The sequence below is a fragment of the Mchenga conophoros genome, linkage group LG1 (assembly GCF_057382185.1).
Source record: "Mchenga conophoros isolate Kocher_MC1m ecotype Shallow Benthic linkage group LG1, M_conophoros_male_GT1.1, whole genome shotgun sequence".
NCBI classification, from domain to species: Eukaryota; Metazoa; Chordata; class Actinopteri; order Cichliformes; family Cichlidae; genus Mchenga; species Mchenga conophoros.
The window spans coordinates 33,065,581-33,072,104 of NC_140526.1; positions in this window are offsets into that span (position 1 = coordinate 33,065,581).

The following is a 6,524-nucleotide window of genomic DNA, read 5'->3' on the forward strand; positions in this document are numbered from 1 at the left end:
TTATTTTGAAAATCTGATCCATTTCGGATGATCAAATTTATTTTCTAAAGTTAACTTCGGGTTTTCTAGCTTTACAATTTCACACCATTAAAGCAAACAGTTAACATTTAATATGTAATTTGAGTCTTTTATTTTGTAATTCTGAACATCCTGTAAGTATGCCTCAGCTTTTAGTCTTAAAAATAGAAATGTGGTAAATTGACACATACTTACACAGGACGTTTCTGCTCTAAATCAGTGTTCAAAGTGCGTTGTACTTCTAACATGATTCACCGAATTGCTTACATTCATAATTTTTTTTTTCTATGCCCAAGCGATTTTATCTAACATTCACACAGTCGTAAGTCGTAAAATGGCTGCGCGTCAGGCAGATTTGGACCCAGACTCAGGACCCCTGACACAAGGAATTAACTTCAAACTCAGCTATAGTCCTGGAAAATCACAGGAAACAACCCAAAACATACACAGAGCAGGGAATTAGCAGAACAAACTGAAAACCTGAAACCATGTCACATAACCACGAGGGAGGACACAACAAAGGGAAATGCACGATTCAGACAATAAATACACACCAGATACCGAGTACAGGAAACAGGTGAGAGACGAGCTAACACTAATCACAGAGGATGAGGCAAGGAAGTAGAACTAAATACAAAGTGAGATTGACAGAAGAAATTACTGGTACAGAGACAGAAAATCAAACAGGAACATTGGGAGTAGCTCAGTTCAGTATCTGGACCAAGACATGCAGAACAGAGGAGCTGGAGATCCAAACACCAGCCTTTCAATTGGTAGCCGACCAGCTCTGCTTTCTGAGCTCTAAACTGAAGGCTTTTGTTTTTAAAATCTCACTCATTTTAAAATAAACTGGTGGCTTTTAATTTGAAAGTTTGAAAGGCTGCTGCTCCCTATTGTCACTGTTTTCTATCGTTCATCAGCATATCTGTGTATAAGGCAGACATGGGAAGCTTTAAAGTGTAAATATCAGCTTAAATACTTGGAGTTGTGATGATTTGCCTTTAAACTGAAATATATCAACTAAAGTTAGATAACTTACTCAAAAATATAAGCATTTCTGTTTCCCACACATTATGTCTAACCTCAAACTTGCAGCCAGTCAGGGATGCTGGCAGGCTGGAGAATAAATAACTTTAAATTGGCTGAAATGTGTCAAAGTCCATTTCAAGCAGCTCCATGTATATCAGTTATTTTGAAGATCTAAGGCTTTAACAACTGGTTTGGCTTCACATACAGTATATGCTGAGATTTGAAATGTCTGAGACTCTGTGGTGTCAAGGTTATCATGGATGACACATCCAATATTTAATGTTGCAGGTTGTATATATCGTTAATGTATTATATTAATTTTCATAGAAGTGTTTAAAAAGAGAATGAGCTGGAAATACACGTATATCCAAATAAGCTACACAGGGCTATTGTCTCTATAAATGTGATTATATTTAGCTTAATGAATCAGGGCTTTCTCTTATAGATACATTTGCACGACTTGATGCACTTGTGCACAGTTTGGTCCAGTCAGCAAAAAGTTTGTCAACATTAACATTTAGTGAATTAAACTCATGCTGATTCTTATATTAGTTCTACGAGAAGGCTGCCACACAGCCAACTCACAACAAGTTTGACAAGCTTAAATTTCTTGACAGTAGGAGTTATTCGATAAAATCCAGTTCATCTTGTTGCAAAAGCAATGTAATGAATCTTTATTTTTATTCTTGAACATATTTCCAGTCTTACCTAGCCCGTTACTGAGCCTGACATCTCAACAGCCGTGTAGGTTTCATTTAAAAGAAAGAACTGAATTATGTAGTGCACCTGTAAAGTACCTCCCAGGTTTTCTGGCAGTGAAACTGGCCTTTACAGCTCCGTCTCTTATATTATATTATCCTGTGGTTACATGCCATTTGACTTTCTGAAGCTTCTGTTCTCTGTCCGTGACTCAACATCTTGACTGGTACATTGACTCAAATTTTAAAATGACACCACAAAATTCATTCTGTGTTTGCTGGGGATTAAACGGTCCTTGAGCGGCCTTTGAGGAGTCTCTCATGATGCAGAGAGCTTTCTTCTTGCATTGATCCTTGAAACTGGTTTCCAAGTAGGGGAGTGAGATCCTGATGACCCCTTCAACCATCCTCACACACGGCAAAATCTTCGTGTCAGTCACCATGCAACTTATCAGAATGCTCTCAATAGTACTTCAGTAAAAGATGGTGAGGATTGTGTATATATATGTGTGTGTGGCTGCGCGTGTGTGTGTGGCTTCAGCATCTTAAGTACGTGCATCCTCTACCTAAGTCTCCTTGGCCAGGCGTGTGGTGTTGAGTTCCACAAGAGAGCGTCTCTGATGTAGACAACCAGGAATTTTGTGCTGCTGACCCTTTCCACGGTCAAGCTCTTGATTTGAAGTGGAGCATGCTCAGCTTTTGTTGTGTCCACAATCAGGTCTTGGGTTTTGTTGACACTAAGAGACAGATTGTTGTCTCCACACCACACCAGCTCCACCACTGCTCTGCCAGATGTTTCATCCTGTCTGATGATGGGTTTTATACTGCTGCATCAAACTAGACGAGCTGATTTGTGCTAAGAATTTGGCAGTGCAGTCGTGTGTCACCAAAGAGAGCCTTGAGGCGACTGTTGGTGTGATTTGGTATTTGATATATACCAAATATGTTTTTTTTAAAAAACTGAATTGAACCTAATTTAACTGAACATGAAAAATGATCCCCTACCCCACCCTCTGCTACAGTTTCAACTGAGCCTGGTCATGCTAAATCCTTGGCTATCCGTCACTCTGTCTTTACAGCTTTTTGTAAGCAACAAATACGAAAATCTCAATGGTTGTAATGACCCATCTCATTTTAGGAAAACAGATTGGACCTCGCTTACATAATATTCCGACTCCTTACGGAATTAAAAGTGAAGGGGCTGTGTTAGCTTTTCTTGCATGATGAGAACCTGTTTCTACACGTCATGGTTTTTGATGGAAAACATCAAAGTAGCAATTAACTCTGCCATCAGTGAAGTGACAACCACTATTTGACCACCACTTTGAGCAGACAGACATGAAGAGGCCTGAGTGATTTCTTATGATACGTGCAGCCTTTGAAGTGGCAGTCATTGCTGAAGATTTTTTCCTCATTCTGTCATGTCAAATCTGACCTAGAGAGAAAGAGATGAGGAGTAGGGGATTATGTATTCCGCATTATGGCACAGTTATAAAACTTTCATCAGTGCCACAAGGCCAAACTCACTGTTGAGATGAGTTCTTGACATCAGAGACCAGTGTTTTTTAGCTCATGTAATTACGCACAGTGCTCTTTCAGCTATTTTAGCCCTCTGTTGCTCAGAGAAATATTTCATTTGGACGTCAAAGACTGTCTCATCCAACCCCACTCCGACATCCACTGGCCTCCATCTTGTGACAATAACCAAACTACCCAGTGAAACACAGAGACCTCTCACCATACACAGTAAAAAGGATTGTGGAAGACATATGATCGCGATACACCAGTTACATGAACCTTGCTGTTAATGTCTTTACCACAAGACTTAAAGATTTCATTTACAACAAAATTAAAACTGCAATAATACATTTAAAAAATGTTTTTGGAAGAAAATTCCTTGAATACATGAGACATATTGATCAGTATGCCTCACATATTTAAAGAGTTATTCATTTGGAGCATTGAATGCTAGGGTTGGGGACTGAATTAGATGGGTCCTACGGAGTACTAATTCATATGAAGTCATTCAGTGCCAAATTTCAGTATAAGAGGACATCTAGGCTAAGAACTACAAACACACATGGCAATGGCGGCAGCTGTGGGCCAAAAGCAGTCTCATCTGTGGTAATGCTTTTTAAAATTCAACACAGACAAAAATCTCTGCAACATTTGTAATGCTAAACTGAGCTAAGCTAAACTGAACTTTTTCCACTTTGTTAGTTGATGAAAGCACTTACATAGGGAAAGCACAGGAAAAAAAGTGTTTGCATGAATGGGTGAATGAGGCAAGCTGTATAAAGTTTCTTTAAGTCCTACAAGTAGAAAAGTGCTAATTAAGAACTAGTCCATTTACCATTTCACCAAATTTATTATAAGCATGCCATTCAAAATAAACACATTAGTTAGGATAGTCTGTTAGTATGTAACCATCTCACTATAATGATTGTAGAGTGCGAATTAATGTTTTTACCCTAAAGCTTGACTTAGACCTACCTACATAGTGAATGGAAACTATTTTTGTCCCTACACTGCAGTCTTCCACGGCGTTGAAGTCATTGTGGCATTTGTTGATCCGACGTGGTTACATAGAACGTTGACGCATAGGATTAAAATTGGGTTCCAGTTATGCCGTAAGTTAAAACGTATATTTGACGCGAAGTATAATTCATATGTCACTCCTCTTAAACGCGTTAATCAATCTGGATGAAATTACTATATAAACTGCCTGGGGTACCATGATTATCAGCATCTATATCTCTTCAGGGAATTGCAGTTTAAAAAGAAGAATAAATATTTTTATTATTCATTTTTGGGTGTTTATGAACAACCATTTTTCTATCTGACTAAAAACAGTCATATGTATTAGTGATAAAAAGAATAACATTGTAGACTAACTCACATGTCTGTGTTTTAATGCCTTAGCAAAGCAAACAAGCAATGCAGGCCTGACAAAAAGTAACCAATGATAGTACATTACTTTTTAATACTGCACTATGCAAACACTATGACTGTGACTTCAACATGACCGGTATTGTCAGAGAGTGACCAAGGCAGCTGAGGGGTTGCTACATGGAAGGTTCAACACAGCCAGGCTTTCTTTGGCTCGACAAAACCTAAATCCACAGCCGGTGATATTGTGATGGCGATTATCAACTTTCTCCATTAAACTGGGCCTTCTGCTTTAGGATCTGTGTGTGCCCACATAAAAAGGGGTGCTTCACGTGCCACATTACTCTTTGTCAAAATAACCCTGCACCCGCCAGTCCTTTTACTATCAGATGTTTTGATGACAATAAAATTGTGATAAAAATGTATAAAGAATAGAACAAATAAAAAAGTAAATCCAACTCTGCTGTAACTAAGAGATTAATGCTGCATAAAATTGTTAATCTTGAGATTTGCCACGCAGAGTGATGAAATTAACATTTTAATTCAAGCTAATATATTGATTTTAATGCTGAGTGCACTGTTGGTGATGCTGTTTATTTTTAACATGATAGCTGCACTTTAGAGTTCAGAATCTTTAAAGTGGGTAAATTTAAACATTAATGACTACTCATTGTGTTCAGCTCTGACTGTCCCATACAAAGGCGCTGTGAAAATCGCTTTAGTTTCTCAGCAGATCAAAGGAAAATGTGTTTTAGGTGAACAGATATTCTACTGCATGACTTTTTAATTTTGGGGGAGCTTTAGGGTCCCTATTAATATATCAATCATAAAATTTGACACCCTGCCCCCCCCCCAAACAGATATTGGTTTGTTGCTTCAAGACAACACTGTGCAACAAGGGTAGTCAAACACCAAGTTATTCTATAATAAGCTTTATTATTACAAGGATGAACAAACAATAAATAAACAATGTAAACATTTCACAGAACAATAAAACACCAAAATACATGCAACATTTGACCCTAACCCCATGCCCATGCACGCACGCGCACACACACACACACACACACACACACACACACACACACACACGTTGTGTTTCCATCACATCTGGGGACTTTACATTAACTTACATTTATTTCCTGGAGACTTATCCTGACCCCACCCATCACAAGTCCCTGCCTGAACCTAACCCAAACCTTATCCTAAACCTAACCTTACCCTAACCCTGACTCAAGCCTTCACCCTAAAATTTAATGATTTTCCTTGCAATTTGTCCCCATAAAGTAGGCGAGACCTCACAATGTTTGTAAACAGATTTGTGTCCCCACAACAATAAATAATACACGTCCACACACACACACACAATTACTTTACTAACTGACCCCTGAGCGCCCAAGTGTCCCTGAAACCTGATTCAGGGATCCACTACTTCACTGTCACTCCCCGAAAGCTCGCTGTCCTCACTTTCTGAGGACAGAAAATGCACATTCCCTTGGTTTCCTTCAATAAAAGGTTTTTACGTCCGTGTCCTGTAATCACCAGTAGATTGTAAAGTAAAAAACATTGACTATGATCATATAAATGCACACAAACACATCTCTACACACATATGCTAGTGCATTTTATTGCCTGAAAAAAAACTAGGCTAACTGCACAGTGTTACCTTGAGGCAACGAATGAAAATTAAGTTTTACTGTATAAATAAATTTTAAAAAGTAGAACAAACAATCAAATATGCTTCTTAACATATTCATGCACATAGAAATATTTTTATATACATTTATTTCACTATAAACATGTAAAATAGTGATCTTTATCTTACCTCCTAATGGGGATGCCTCTCATGTACTGCAGCTTGCAGAAAGGGACCCCCCCCCAAATGAAAGT